This window comes from Oryctolagus cuniculus, chromosome 5 (genome assembly GCF_051225735.1).
Source record: "Oryctolagus cuniculus isolate XC-2025 breed Fujian yellow rabbit chromosome 5, ASM5122573v1, whole genome shotgun sequence".
NCBI lineage: Eukaryota > Metazoa > Chordata > Mammalia > Lagomorpha > Leporidae > Oryctolagus > Oryctolagus cuniculus.
In genome coordinates this window covers 65,022,501-65,039,030 of record NC_142871.1, presented here as the reverse complement: position 1 = coordinate 65,039,030, position 16,530 = coordinate 65,022,501, and the positions used below count along the sequence as shown (strand labels likewise).

General features: G+C 42.2%; 1 protein-coding gene across 1 annotated transcript in view; it reads left to right on the top strand.

The window, feature by feature from the left end:
• The first annotated feature begins 1,450 nt into the window (after positions 1-1,450).
• Positions 1,451-16,530, top strand: part of PRDM1 (PR/SET domain 1) — a 63,726-nt gene continuing 48,646 nt past the window's right edge. Inside the window, exon 1 of the mRNA XM_089332799.1 lies at positions 1,451-1,719. The gene's annotated coding sequence lies outside the window, so the exon portion shown is untranslated. The remainder of the gene's footprint in view (positions 1,720-16,530) is intronic.

Genomic DNA, 16,530 nt, shown 5'->3' with positions numbered 1-16,530 from the left:
TGCCGCGGCTCAGTAGGCTAATCCTCCACCTAGCGGTGCCAGCACACTGGCTTCAAGTCCCGGTCGGGGCGCCGGATTCTTTCCCAGTTGCCCCTCTTCCAGGCCAGCTCTCTGCTGTGGCCCGGGAAGGCAATGGAGGATGGCCCAAGTGCTTGGGCCCTGCACCCCATGGGAGACCAGGGCTCCTGCCTTCAGATCAGCGCTGTGCGCCGGCCGTGGTGGCCATTGGAGGGTGAACCAACGGTAAAGGAAGACCTTTTTCTCTCACTATCCGCCTGTCAAAAAAAAAAAAAAAAAAAGTTTACCTTTCTGGTAGGGTTCCACAGTTAGAAAATGTGCTTTCTTGGCCATCTTACCAAGGTTCCAACCAACTCAGGAACTAGTCAACACCAGCATTAGTATGTCACTGTTGGGGGTGTAGGAATAGCCTCGTTGGTCCCTAGGGAAGCAGCTATTGCCCAATATGCAGTGAGGGTGATGGGGGTGTCAGTAAAGCACAAAACTTAGCTTAAGGGTCACAAGTCCACACTTTTACTGCTTCCCTTAAGATATGTGGTAGGAAAAAAAATTAGTTTCATATTAGCCTGTTTGTAAAAAAGCAAACAAACTTTGCTTTATTGGGTTGGATAGGTTTCTTCCTGGTGCCTGGGACTATGCCCTCACTGTGGTTAATTCAGAACACCATATTTTAAAGTAGTAATTACAGCACAGATGATCAACATGGCCAAGTACACACCATGCTAATCACTGTGCAGTATTCTAGAAACCGGCGTCGTTCTCTTTTATTACCGGCTGGAAGTAGCTGGGGAATGTTTCTAGTACAAACCTTGTTGACATTCAAGGTATTTTTATTCTAAGAAATGATGGAGAGACAACACTACATTTCCGTCGACTTTTATGTGGCTGTCATGGGTTCTCTCCAAAATGGATGAATAAAAGAGCTCTTTTTTTGTGCTTCAGTGTCTGGAGGGTGTAGGGAAAGTTCTGGAAGAGGCTGAATCTTTAAAAACGCCAAGGAAATGTGAAGTATTTAGTAGGCAAAAGCTAAACAAAGCCAATGTGTGTGTTCTAGAAAAAAGTTCTAAATATCAATCTTGTCTTCCCTCCCCAGGCCTACAAGATATCCTAGTGGGAGATATTATTATAAAAAATACTCTCACACCCAATGCCACCAAATATCTGGTTATTTATCTTGAGTGAGACAAACATGTCACCATTGTTAGAGAAAAGGATTTATCCTGATGCTAGCAGTGCTGTTTTAGATAAGGAGAAAGAAAAAAACAAAAAGCCAAAACCCTTGATAGGATGCTCATCGGGCCTATTCAGAAAAGCCCTAATTAATGTAATTAAAATCTGTCAGATCAAACTGATTAGCCTGATACTCAAGCCAGTGGAGGGCCTGGGCCCCTGGGGGAGGGGAGGCAGCTGCTGTTAAGGAGAGGTCAGTAGAAGGAGGCGGTCAGTCTGGTCTTCATTTCCCTGGATTAAGGACAGTGGGCTCCTGGCTAGAGATCTGGTGTCCTCCATCTCTCGTTGCTCCCATGCATCAAAGCAGTCATGTGGGAGAGGTCTGTCCTTTCTGGGCTGTGATGGGAGGCAGCGGAAGGGACACTTGGCTTCTCTTCTTGGCCACCAGCACACAGCTGAAGCTTTTTCATCCCTTAGCGATCCCATTCTGCAGGCATTGGCCATGATCATCGACTGAAACACCGGCGGCAGGTAGGAGCCCAGGGCCGGTCGCGTGCTCCTCCGATAGCACTGTTGAAACACTGTAGGCTGGGAGCGCCAGTGGCCTGTTCCAGCCTGGGCTCTGCTCCAGAGTTCCAGGCTGCCTGAGCGGAAAAGTGAGTTTCCCATCCACAGTGGGATGGAGTCTCATTCTAGCCAAATCAGAGAATGAAGGGCAAGGCGACCCAGGGTTAGAAATCCTCTGGTCCTGAGAATGTGTTCTTGGCCACACTGGTAAGCTGACATGCCTCCTAATGACATTGACTCGGACATTTCAGCAAGGTCGGTATAGGGGGTTTCTCCTTCTTTATGGATTTAGAAGTTTGAAAAGCAAGACTCACTTCTGAGATTGGCGGTAACCATATGAAATCACTTATATGAGCTTTCCTTGTTTCTTAACAAACAGTAAATACTTAAGGATCCTGGATCTTCATAATGCTTTATCATAATGCACCAATCATTTTGGTTTTTCTGCTAATAACTTTGCAGAAATGCTAGGAAAGAAAGAAGAATAACTAAGGGAGGTGAAGGAAGGAATTTGGCATCTCAACTTGCTTCCTTAATCACAAGTACTGCATATAGTATGTAAGTACTACATGTAGTATTCCCTCTCCTGTTAAATCATTATTCAATTTAAGTTTGTGCATTTTCTTTAGTTTTTGACAATACTGAGAGAAGTGGTAAATTTGGGTTTATTAACATAGTACATTAAGAAATTATCTTAGCAGTGGGATGGGTCTTCAGTGGACATGCCTACAGTAAGATAGACAAGAATTGGCCAAAATAGAAATTGAGAATGGCACACCTTCTTTTCAGCAAGTCACACAGAGTGGGATTAAGAAGCTGAATCTTGGTTGGAGGAAGTTGAGGGGGCCCAACAAGGGGAAATGCGTATTAGGGTTGTTTCTACTATGCCTTTTTCTGTTATCCTTATCTTCAGAGTCACAGAGATAGAAAGATCTTCCATCAGGAGGTTCACTCCCCAAATGGCCAAAACAGCCAAGACTGGGCTAGGCTGAAGCCAGGAACCAGGAGCTTCTTCCCAGTCTCCCTCATGGGTACAAGGGCCCACACACTTGGGCCATCTTCCACTGCTTTCCCAGGCCTCAGCAGATCAGAAGTGGAGCAGCTGGGACTCAAACCAGAGCTGATATGAGATGCTGGTGCTGCAGGTGGCGGCTTCACCTGCTGTGCCACAGTGCCGGCCTCCACATTTTACCGTAATTTCTCCTAACAGTTGTATCAAAAGAATAGGAATCATGAGGGCTTTCACTAAAATTTTAAAGACTAATAAGGAAGCCATTTCTGGTATCTGAGAAAGTAAGGACCAGGAGAGTGGTCACTTTTGCTGTGGATTGGCCACGTGAGAGCATGTCCGATGTTCTGACCCTCAGTTTCCTTGGAGCAAATGCAGGGGACTGGTCTGAAGTTCTACAATTACACAGTTCTAAAAGTGTGGGGTATTTTAATCAATAAATTCAGAATAGAGAGAGAGAGTCCTTTTTTTTTAAGCTATGAAATTTCACATTCGACTCTTCTTAAACAACTTGTGCCAGACATTCTGAAATGTAGAGGGAATTAGTAAATGTGTTACATCTTTGTTTATATTTTATGTTGTGCAAATGCTAGAATTTGGAAAAATTCCCCTCCATTTTCCACACTATTGATGGTGTGGCCCTGTGTCTCTCAAAGGGACATCTCCCGAAGCAGCAGTGTGTGTGTGTGTGTGTGTGTGTGGTGTTGGATATGTGTGTTGTGTGTGATATGTGTATGGTGAGTGTAGAGGTTTGAGTGTGGTATATGGAATGTGTATATGATTGTGTTGTATGTGTGTGATTGTGTGTTGGATATGTGTTGTGTGTGATATGTGTGTGTTGAGTGTAGAGGTTTGAGTGTGTGGTGTATGGAATGTGTAGTGTGTGTGTGTGCATAGAGCGGGGTGGGCCTTGGGCACTCACAAACGACCGCGCCGCAGTGTCCCCAGGTCAGCAGCCGAGTGCTTCCCATACCTGTACCGAGGCGGCCAGGCCAAGCCCATGTCTCACCTAGCCCCTTTTCCCACGGTTTCACAATTCTATGGCCCTCCTGGTTGTACTGGTATCCTTGAGAAAGGCAACTGAGTTCGGTTAGTGAACCTGAGTAAACTGGGTTGTCTGCTCAGTGCCGAGTCTTAGCAGGAAAGAAGTGTGTTTTATGGAATCACAGGGCCACCCAGGCAGCCGAGGGCTCTCCTCTTGTTCCTTGTTCTGACTTTCATCTTGCTTCAGATTTAACCTTTTCCATGCCCTCGAAACTCACAGCTCTTTCCTCTAAGTGTGAAGGAAATGTGGACTGAAAATTTTAATTAATTTATTTTTTAAATGTTTATTTATTTGAGAGGCAAAGTCTCAAGCAGAGAGTAGGAGAGACAGAGAAAAAGGGCTTTCATCCGCTAGTTCACTCCCCAAACGACCGGAGCTGGGCTGATCCAAAGCCAGGGGCCAAGAGCTTTTTCCGAGTCTCCTACGTGGGTGCAGGGGCCCAAAGACTTGGGCCATCTTCTGCTGCTTTCCCAGGCCACAGCAGAGAGCTGGACTGGAAGAGGAGTAGCTGGGACTCGAACCGGCGCCCATATGGGATGCTGGCACTGCAGGCAGAGTCCTAACCTACTATGCCACAGCGCTGGCCCCCATTTATTTATTTTTATTGGAAAGGCAGACAGAGAGAGAGAGAGAGAGAGAGAGAGAAAATCTCCCGTCTACTGGCTCATTCTCCAAATACTTCAGACAGCTCCACCTGTGCCAAGCTGAAGTCAGGAGCCTGAAACTCAATCCAGCTCTCCCACATGGGTGACAGGGACCCACCTGCTGGAGCCATTATCTACTGTCTCCCTGGGTGCACATGATTTCAGGAAGCTGAAATCAGCAGCGGAGGCGGTACTCAAATCCAGCCACTCTGACATGGGATGTGAGCATCCACAGCCACGTCTTACGGCATCCAACACCTGCCCCCGGTCTGACTTAATAGGAGCACTTCTAGGATGTGAGGGAGGGAGAGAGGACAACAGAGAAAGAAGACGCTGACACTGGAACGCAGACTAGGTGCAGCCCTGCAAGCCTGTTCTGTGCCCATCACTATGTCTATGCTGGAAGACCTTGACAACAAATGCTGAAACCTACAGCTTCCTTTAATCAGCAGCCCTCAGGTGGCTGAAGGAATTGTAAACATCTCCTGTCTACTTGGATGCGTGCCCCAGGCCTCCCTTTCAGAAACACTTCCAAAGCCACTCTTGCAGACATACTTCCCACAATTCTGCAGGAGTGCTCGGATTGGGCTTGGGCTCCACCCTTTCTTTGCACCACTACGCTTACACCCAGCAATGTCTAGGCATGCGAGGCTGTCTCACCTCATCCATCTGACCTTATGGGAGTCACGTGTCCCTCCACAGAGGGCTCCACGTGGACTCGCCGGCTTTGGGGGCCACACACCCTGCCACGCTATCGCAGACAGCACTCAGGAGCACTTGGGCCATTTCTTTGTTCTCCTTTCTTCCTTAAGTTAGATTAAAACAAAGCAGTAGACCCACACGGAAGGAATGGAGAGTGACGCTGTTTGGACGTTATAAGTAAAAAAAAAAAAAAAAAAGGAAAGAAATTTTAAAGCCACGTCTTTAAAAAAAATAATTGCGTGCTTTTTGCATTTATAATCTAGTGAGAAATTGTACTTGGAAAAAAATTATTAAAATTAGTGTTGGCAGTGGTATACCCATAAAAATCTTGATGTCTGATTGACAGATGTTGCCTCTATCCCAATAGATTGTAACCAATATGGTTTTTTTTTTCTTTCTAGAAAAGTCAAATTCCATCTGCCATAAGCACATAACATTATCCTCTCTGTTTCTGTATTTTTTTTTTTTTTCATTTTGAGCCTTTTGGTCCAACTGAAGAGAAACTTCAGAAGGATCAGAAAGCCCCAAGTTAGCTTGATTATAACTAGGGTAAAAATCCTAGTAACAAGAATATGTGACATGCAATATGGTCCCTGTTAATGGGTAACTCTTGAATGGGGCCTGGCTCCTTCAGCAAACTCTACCACCATGGGATGGGTGTTCCTTCCCCTGTGGCCTCAGGCTTAGGGACTAACCTGAAGGACTGAGGCACCCATTCCCCAGGCTACAGAGTGGGCGCACAGCAGGAGGGCTTTCACTGTCTCTCCAAACAGGAAGGGACGGAGTCATGTTACTTTAACTGCTATTTTCAAAGAAAGAGGGCCTAGGAGGGGGGACTGGTTCTGTAAATGTCTTGAAGATCACAGGGAAGCTGACCTGACTTTCTCAGCTGTTACTTGGTTTGTTTAACTGGCCCGCTGTCTGAACAGGTGTGTACTACAGCAGAGGCTTGCTTAGGATAGCTGGCATAACTTTCTTTTCAGTTGGGAAGAACTAGGGGCTTGGCTAGGAAGACTGTGAAGTCTGAGCCCTGGGAGGGGGAAGTGATGCTGAAACCTGGATTTTCTTTATAGAAGGCAAAAAAAAAATTAAATAAATAAATAAATAAATAAGAACCCTTCTTTTCACAAAGGTGAGTGTGTGGCCTGCAGTGACAGGACTGGATTCTGGAAATGGTGTGGCCCTTCTAGTTTCTGGGTAACAAATTTTCTATTCTGTTTCCATATAAAAACTGGATGATTAGGCTTTACATATTTGAAAATTATCATTATGCTAAGTGAACTAAATCAGGTACGAAAAGATAACTATGGTACAATTCCACCTCACAGAGACAGAAAGTAGAAGAAAGGTTGCCAGGGACGGAGGGTGGGGAGGAACGAACAGGGAGTTATTGTTTAATAGGTTCTGGCCATGGATGGTGGTGGCGATTGCACAACAGTGTGAGTAGCCTTTAGCACCACTGAACGGTGTGTTTAAAAGTAGTTAAAATGGTGTTTTTGTTATGCATATTTCACCATAATAAAAAAATCAGTAATTATCAATACTGTTCAAAGACCTACTTATCATAAGAGACACCAAAGGAAACCTGTGCAAACTTGGTACAGTAATGAGGTGGTTGTCATGATTATGACATAGCAGGTTCCTTGTTTTGTTTTTCTTGTAAGTGAACTGAATATTTTCTCAGGATGAGTTTACTCTATGGAAAATTTTTCCATAGCCTGTGCGTTTAAGTCATGGTCTTCTTGAATTTCTAGTTTATGATGTCTTTTATGTGTTTTATGCTTTGTGTATTTTAATATTTAAATAACAGTCCTAAACATAATTGTCAATTGATGCTAATAATTTATATTTTACTTTATCACACTATGGTATAGTAAAACATCTATCATTAAAGTCAACCCTTATTTTGGACCCTTTGTTGAGAACAGCCTGCTAACTGTTAGAATTTGATGACGCATTTGATGGAATGACAGATTTATTCCCAAGTTCTTTTGAAATAGGTGTGTTGAAGACGTCACTTTGGGAGTGGGTGTTGTGATGCAGTGGGTTAAACCACTGCTTGAGATGCCTGGATGCCATATCAAAATGCCTGGTTTGAGTCCCAGCCATGCCCTTCGGACCCAGCTTCCTGCTAATGCACCTGGCAGACAACAGATGGTGGCCCAAGTGTTTGGGTTCCAGCCATCCGTGTGCGAGACCCAGATGGAGTTCCAGGCTCCTGGCTTCCTCTACCTGGTCTAGACCCATCTGTTGTGGATGTTTGGGGAGTGAACCAGTCAGTGGAAGATCGAGCTCTCCTTTCTCTCTCTCTCTCTCTCCCTCTCTGGCACTCTGCCTTACAAATGAATAAACATAAGAAAACATTAAAAAAGAAAATATCAAGAACTATGTATAAATAAAAATATATAAAACTTTAAAAATTCATGGTCACCATCCAGAGGTTATTAACTATAAAACATAAAAGTTAGAAAATTAGAAAACATTATTTTCCACAAATTCATTCCTTAAGATAATTGATGGAATAAATTTTTGTTTTAATTAAATTTTAATTTTTGAATGTATCCTTCTATTTTACTCAGTTTAGTCAATTTCCTAATTTCCCAGCTTCACTTCCTACCTCACCTGATGATTTTATTCATTCCAGTTTTAGGACAAGGTCAATGAGATCCACATTGCTGATCCCTAATACTCTACTTTCTTCCTGTTCCCAAAGAAAAAAAGGTCTTGTTGAAAATAATTCTATATGAATTTCCAGTGAAAACATTTTTAAATCTGACAGAAGTGAGATCTCTTAATGGAAATTAAAAGCCAACTGAAAATTAAAATGAATGCAATCAAATTAGAATAAAGCAGAAATGTTAAGTAAAAAATAATCTCTCGAGAGTAGTACTCTCCCCTTTATGTAATTTCCCCCCTGTTTTTCATTTACAGCTTAAAAAAACAGAAAGCACAGTTGAGACCCGGCCTTATAAATACACAATTCTCTTGTATTCTGATTGCTTTCATTCTTTTGAATATATTTATTCACACTTAAGAACACAGACACACACAGCTTCAAGATGCCAGTACTCTTAAGGCAGCTTGCTTGTTCTCCTTAGGACCTATATCTTGAGCTGAAATCTACTTCCCCAAGTTGAGAAGCTCCCGGAATAAAAGTGTCTTGGCTAATGTCCTTTCTTCTGGTTTATTTTAGCAGTAGCACCGTGCCTCCCTCAAATGTTTACAATACTCTGTTTGGGTAGAAAGTTCATGCCTTCAAGCATCCTTAGCCTCTAGTTTACAGAGTGTTGAGATAGTTTGAATGAGTGTCTAGAGTACAAAGGTTATGAACTACTTGTAAAAAGTTACAGAATAAAAGCCCCTTTGGGGTTTCATTACAGAGCATGCTCATTGTGTTGGTGTCTCCCCCCTCCCCCTGGCCATGGAGACTAAAATCTTGGATCATAGGTCATCAGCCTGCAGCATCAGTCTGCCTGCTGCTTGGGTAAGTGGTAGCCCAGAGACGGATGGTGTCAGGAGGTAGCTGTCGCTACTTCATTGGAGCCAGCCAAGTAGATCACAAGGTCATCTAACATTTTTTTACACCAACAGTTGGTTATAAAGAAAACAGGGAAGATACAAACTCAGATATTTTAGGGGAGGGTTTGAAGATGCTTTTTTGACTACAAAACAAGTGATTTGTATCTTAATTCTTCTTAAGATTTAAGATCTTTTGGATGTATGCCTGGCATGCTCCTGCTTAAAATTGAAAATTGAATTGTTGCTTGTTCTCTCCTGTCTATCTGTCACTTCAGCTAATTCTGAATCGAAGGCTGGAAGACAGGGGGTATCATTGGTGATATTTGTATTTCTTTCAAGAATGTGTCAAGTATTTAGAAAGATGACTAGATGAATAAAAAGTATAGCTCTTCAACTAAAACCATAAATTCCGTGCATTTCCTTTTGTGTTTTTCATACTAATATATGAAAGATGTGGACATTTTAGCCTAAGAAGATCAGTGTCAGATTAATGTGTAAGCTCTAAGAAGATAAGGGCCATGTGCATTTTACTTCTTCAGGTGGAACTAAGAATAGCTACATGCAACTGAATTTTGTATGGTGATTATCATGGAATATACTTTCTAAGGAGAAAGAAGAAGCTTAATTTAAAGTTTTTCAAAATTTTCATGTGCCAAGAAATTGCATAAATTACTGTGATCTTTCTGAGAATAGGTTATGTATTCCTTTGTAAGCCAAAACATACCCTTGATGCTTTCATAGAGCTGATACATATCATGGATTCATAGTAAGAATAGACCTTTGATAATTCACCTACAGCATTTTGATCAAGACATCGCTGCTTGGACCATGGGTACCAACTGTTCACTTCTTCCCTTGGAACAAAATGTATTGAAATGATTCATATGTTCTTGAATCATCTGCAACCCAGTTTCATTGGCTAACTGGGACTTTCCAGTGTTTTCTGCCCTGGTTGGTCTGAGCCAGGCAAAGAAATCGTCCTCTACCTCATGTTTCCCAACAGTTCGTGAGTTGGGTCTTGGTTCACAACCCCCAAACTGCTCATTCACCTAAATATTGCCATCTCTCCAGAAGGGGTTGTTGTGAAGAAAGACCCTTTGCCACCCCAGAACTGGGTTCTAAACATGCCATGGTGTTCTTAACTAAGATTGCTCAGTAGTTAAATTGAACCTTCCTAGTATTTTGTCTGAGAGGACACCGGAGCAAGTGGTGATGGACCTTAAATGTTTATCTGTAACGGAAACAAAAAGACTTGGCTTTCAGATGGATTTTTTCTTTGATTTAGTTATATTTATGTGATCAAAATGCTGTCATTACTTTGGAAGGGTACATCTATATCCTGCATTATTATATACGTGAGACACAGGATTCATTTGGTCCAGATCTTATGTGTGATTAGCAACATGGTTCACTATTACAACTATTTCTCTATACATCTTTTATATTTTATTTACTTGTTAGAACATTTAAAGTAGAAAATATTTGTCCCTTTAGTTTCTGAAACATTAGGAGAAAAGAAGAATGGATTATGTGTCCTCTTGACAAGCCTACAGATTAGATTATCAGCATAGTTAATACTTAAGGGACCTTGTGTCTCCTGAACTTGCCAATATCTATTTGTTGAGTGTTGCAAGAGTTTGCTAATTAAACAATTCATAAGATGTTTTGAGCAGAATTTGTGGACATTTCCCCAATTGAACAATTTATTGCTGCAATTGAAAAAGTTAGTTGGTGTTTATTAACTAACTTTCTTGCCTTGTTTATGGAAAGTCATGGGTACAACTCCTGGCCCCAACTCAAGATTTTTTTTAAGGGTTAGGAGTCATTATTGACACTGTATTTACCAATGTTCCTGTTGTTATTTCAAGACACAACCATCATTTTGCTGAACTTACAAATTTGTATTAAGCAATAAGATTCTTATGACTGAGAGTCCAAATAAAATTAATGCTGTGTGTGGAGGGATTGGGAGAGAGATTCATCCTCTTTTTGTAATGTTTACTTATTGTCATCTACTTGAAAGGCAGAGCAACAGGGAGAGAGAGAGAGAGAGAGAGAGAGAGAGAGAGAAAGGTATCTTCCATCCACTGGTTCACTTGCCAAATGCCTGCAACAGCCAGGCTGAAGCCGGGAGCCCAGAACTCCATCCATGTCTCCCATATGAGTAGTAGGCACCCAAGTGTTTAAGCCTTTTGCCTTGCAGGATTCATTAGCAAGAAGCTTGATTAGAAGCAGAGGTGTCAGGACTCAAACCGGAACTCCCATCTGCCATGTGGGCATCCCAATAAGCAGCCTCACCTGCTGTGCCACAATACCCACCCCAGAGAGCTTCATTCTTCAGAACAAGTGTAGTAACTTTGTCCTTCAAGGAAAAAGCAGATTGTCTCAGCTTTAAAGGTAGAACTTGAAGTATTTAAGATGAAAAGAAAGCTCTTTCAAGTTAGGAATTCTGCTATCATAATTCTTTACAGATGAAGCTACAAAGCAGTTTTATTTTGTGATTTAACTGCAAACTTCCATCCTCAAATCTTTGTTGTACAGCCTGGAAGGACAGCAGGCACTGGTCCTCCTGCTCGGATGTCCAGTGAGGGAGCCCAAGGAGGCTGGGCACCCAGAGTCCTTACAGGACAAGGCCAGTTCCCGGCTTCCCCATTTCTTGCCACATCTCCTGTACAAGAGATTTAACTTGAACTAATTGATCGTGGCTAGAGTGCAATTAGCAGGAATATTAATCTGCCTTTATAAGGGTGGAGCAGTGGCCCCAGAATCAGATATCATCTCTAACCCACTCCGTTGTGATAAACTTTGCAGGGTGGGGGTGGGGGGACTTTAATTCCTTCAGCCGCACAAAGTCCACTCAGAAACAGCAAGCAAAGCTCCTGCGAAGGAAGTGGGTTTGGGTCTATTTGGCCTTTGTTGTGGTCTGCAAAGGAACTACTTGTGCCTTTTAATTAAAGGGTGGGGCCAGATTCTTCTTAATTTGAGCTGTAACACAAAGCATTTAAAGAAGAGTGACTTTCAAAAAGAAATTCGTTGGACATTCTCTCCCCTCTTCACCCCCAAGCTTTTCTGCAAATGACTTCTTTGACGCTTTTGAGTTAACCTCTCCCTCCAGAACACGGTCAGCCGCCTCTGCCGTAGGGAAGGAGTTGAAGGTGTGGCACTGCTGCTGCTGGGTGTTTGGCTTGTAAAGTTGCAGGGACCATGGGTGCGGCTTCTGTTGTGGGGCTGTGGAGCAAGAATTCAGCAGTGCTCCAGCTGAACAGCCAGAGAGTGTTCATCAGAAATTGCAGACAGCTGCTCGTGCTAAGTAGGATTTATCCTTAGAACTAGACAAGGAAATTTGTATTTCCTGTTTTAATTAGAAGGGACTTTCACAACATAAGAATAAAAGGCATGGTTTGCCCCAAAGACATGCATCTGCTTTATATAAAAATAAATGCATTATAAGTGTGAGAAATTGCTTGAAGATGGCCATGAGATTGAGAATATGCTGTGTATTTACTTTATAGTCATCTGAGGTTTTCTTTTCCAGTAAGGTTAAGAACCTCAAGAATTTTTATGAGTGGTTTAGAAAAAAGCATGTTCAAGCATTGTTGTTAATGTTATTTGTACAGAAAGGTGCAAAGAAACCTTTCCCCTCATATGCCTGCCACATACATTCACAACAATGCAGCTTTTTCTTGTAGACCCTGGGACTAGGTGGGGGTCCTTCACTGATCACAGTTGTTGGTTTGGTATGCATAGTGAATGGAGCATAAGTTGATAGAAATGTGTGTGTGTGTTTTCTCCTGAATTTGTAGGATAATTTATTGGTTTATTATACAATATTGATTTTTCTTTTTACAAATCAGCTTTACCTATGTATATGCCAAGAATGCCAAATACAGTGTCTTAAAGGAAAGCATGTCAGAGAGCCATTGTAAATCATTTGGAATGACAAGGGATTCCGAGCACAATTATAAATTATCTTTTGAAATGATGCTGCAAGTAGTAATCACTGATCCTTGCTCTATATAATATTACTTTTCATTCCTGTACCCCTCTTACTCTAAGAAAACGTGCCTTAAACCTTAGATAATTCATTTTTCTTTCCTTTTATTTATATATTTGAGAAGCAGAGAGAGAGAGAGAAATCTCTCATTAACTTATTTACTCCCTAAATGCCTATAATGATCTGGTCTGGGCCTGGTCAAAGCCAGGAGCCAGGAACTCAATCCAGGTCTCCCATGGGAGTGGCAGGGACCCAAATACTCAAGCCATTACCTGCTGCTTCTCAAGATCTACATTAGCAGGAAACTGAAATTAAAAGTGTAGCTGGATCTCAAAACCAGGCACTCAGATATGGAATACCGGTGTCCCAGTTGGCAGATTTACCATTAGGCCAAACGCCCACCCATATTTTCTTTTTAATTATACAAATACAGGTAAAACAGAAAATAAGAAAGGGCATATTTTAGAAATTAAAGCTCAACTTTTGGTAATTAAAAGTAGATAAAGGGGGCCAGCGCTGTGGCACCGTGGGTAAAGCTACCACCTGCAGTGTTGGCATCCCATATGGGCATCGGTTCGAGTCCCAGCTGCTCCACTTCCAATCCAGCTCTCTGCTATGGCTTGTGAAAGCAGTAGAGGATGGCCCAAGTCTTTGAGCCCCTGAACCCACGTGGGAGACCTGGAAGAAGCTCCTGGCTCCTGACTTCAGATCAGATCGGCTCCAGCCATTGCAGCCATTTGGGGAGTGAACCAGCAGATGGAAGCTACCTCTCTGTCTCTACCTCTCCATGTAACTCTATCTTTCAAATAAATAAATAAATAACTTTTTTAAAAAGTAGATATAGACTATGTAGAACAAATTAATTCGCTCTTCCTTTCTGGTCCCTGTGCGGTTCTTGCTGGCTTTCCAATGAGCTGGAGCACCTTTTAGCTGGATGGGTTCACCTTCTTGAAATGCTTTCCACTCTTCCTCTCCTTGGCCCCTCCTTAGTTTCTTACCATCCCTGCATTTGGCAAAAGTCCTTTTGAACTCTTAGGGGACTCTTGGAACAACCTCAGTTCAAGTCCCTTTGGCCTTTTTTATAAAGTACCATAGACTGAGTGGCTTATAAACCACATACATTTAATTCTTACAGGTCTGGAGCTGAGAAGTCAAGACTGGGGTTCAGCATTGTCAGGTTGTGGTGGGGTTCCAGCCTGCCAACTTCTCGTTGTGTTCTCACATGGCAGAAAAAGGATGAGAGAGCTCTCTGGGTTTCTTTTACAAGGCACTAATCTCATTCATGAGGCTTCCACCTCCTAACACCATCACACTATGGGGTTAGGATTTCAACAGACGAGTTTTAGGAGGACACAAATATTTAGTCCCACACATGCAGCCAGAGTATTTCTTTAACTTCCTCTTTAAAATGTCAGCCTCATGTTCAAGAAATAAGTATGTGCAACAATCACTCAGTGAACCAAACTAACATTTATTGCATTCAGAGTTTCTGTCCATTCGTTCAATAATTCTTCCATCCAACAAGTATTTCTTGATGACCTACACGTACCAAGCATTGTTCTAAATGAAGGAAAAAACAAGAAGATCCACCAAATGAGACAGTCTGTAACTCCATTGGGTTATTGCATTCTACTGGGGGAAATTTTTAATGGGTAAATCCATTAAAAACATTAATTAATATGATTCAGTTATAAAAAATCATCACAGTGGAATTTAAACAATGTAAAAGAAGGAATACAGAATGAAAGGATATGGTGCTATTGTAGATAAAGGTAGACAAGAAAGCTCTTTGAGGAGGTAGTAAGTAACCCACCTGTGTGTATCTAGTGGGAGAGATGTACAGATTCATAGGTGGAAATGAGCTTGTTTATTATTAAAGAAACAAAACCCTAAACAGTGTGAGTGGAGCCTGGAAAACCAGTGAGAAAGAGAAAGGCGATGAGATCCGAGGGGTAGGTAGACCGTGGAAGGCCTTGTATGCATTTCACGGTGCATCCGGAATTTTCATTTTATTCTGAGAGTAATGGGAAGCCCTTGGCAAATTTTATTATTGTGGTGATGTGATCTGATTTGTGCTTTCACAGATCTCTCAATGTTGGGCTAAGAATAGATGACAAGGAACAAGAGATGGAAAGGAAGAACCAGTTAGTAGACTTACTTATCCAGCAGTCCAGGCAAGAGACTGTAATGTTATTGACTTTGATGGTAATGATAGTAAGATGGTTGGAGGATTTGGGATATATTTAGAAGGTAAAGCCAGTAGGACTTGCTGATGGATCAGACGTGGGCAGTGTAGATGGAGAGACAGGGGCTACCACAAATGACTGACGATTCCTATGTCTGATCTTGGTGAATGAAGGTACCAGTTCACTGAGGTTGTTGGTGAATGAAGGTACCAGTTCACTGAGATTGGAGGCAAGGGAGAAGAGCAGTTTGGGGAAGAGAGAATCAGTCCCATTTTGGATTGTTAAGATGGGAGATGTCCACAAAATATGCAATAAAGCAATCAAGTAGGAAGTGTTTATAGGACTCCGGTGCTCAGGGGAGTGCTCTAGGCTGAAGATTAAAATCAGGAGTTATCAGCATGTATTTAATGTAGATGGTTATTTCAATTCAAGCCTTGGATGTGGTAGCCAAGCTCCAGGCATGTTACCCTGTCAAAGAAGAAGATAAGGATCCCATAAAGAGACAAGAAGCAGTGGCCAGTGGAGTAGGAAGAGAACAGGAGAGTGTAGTAGCCAAAACTCTAAGGAACACTACTCTCAGGAAGGAGAACATGCGTGTGTTAAGTGCTGCGCATACATAAACAAGCTGAGAACGGGAAATTACCTATATATTTGACAAGACAGAAGTGACTGAGGAGTTATTTCCATGCAACTGTGGGAGTGAATGCTGGGTTTCATGGGTTGGAGAGAGACAGGATGAAAGGAAGTGGAGCCTGTAGGCACTGATAACTCATCTGAGTTCTGGGGAATTGGATAAGTATGAAAACTAAGGAAGATATCACAGGAAATGATATACAAGAGAGGTTGGATCATAGACTTGAAATCAGGTGACAAAGGAAATGAGAACGAGTCATAAATATTGGAGAATGAAAAAGTAGGGCAATTAGTCATTGGATTAGAAGACTGATGTGATCTGAGAACTTTTTGGAGTCAGGGCATTGAAAGTGCTGGGAAAACAGCTGGGGTTGGAGTCAGGAGAAATGACTTGCAAGCAGCTACGGAAGCAAGGACTCCAACACCATGTCTCCTGATTCCTTTTTGGTTTTTCAGTTAATGTCCCTGGATTTTGCTAGAAGTTAAATAGCTCCACCCACCTGGCCTTTCTCCCAGCAGTTCAGACCCATCTTGTCTTTAAATACCTGGCTCAGGAGTTATCAGCAGGATATCCCTGACTTTTCCAAATTCAACTGCCTTGGGATGTGATAATCATGTTCTGTAGCTAATTGCTATTTCAAGTTTATTTTCTAGTATGCAATTGGAGTTGGACTTCTTCTATTTCATTTTGGCCACTGCTTGACAATAAGTTTGTCTCTTACACTTCAACAAGAAGTACTGTGGTATAAAAATTTGCTATTTCTTTTTGGAGTTGAAGGTCTTAATAAGGAAATTGAGGCTCAAGACATTGAGTGATGGGCTCAAAGCTTTCGGCTAATTAGGGGCAGAGGTCTTCATGCATTTCAGAGGCTTGGGAAGACTCTAATGATAGCCAACAGGCAGATTTGTCTCAGGCCCATCCATGGTCAGTTTCTACTTTAGAGAGTGGACTTAGAATTTGGACCTGTCCAGGAGGCCTGGGAGTGAAGCAGACAAATTTTAAAATGCAGTCACAAAATATATTGAGGAGAGGACCTATCCTG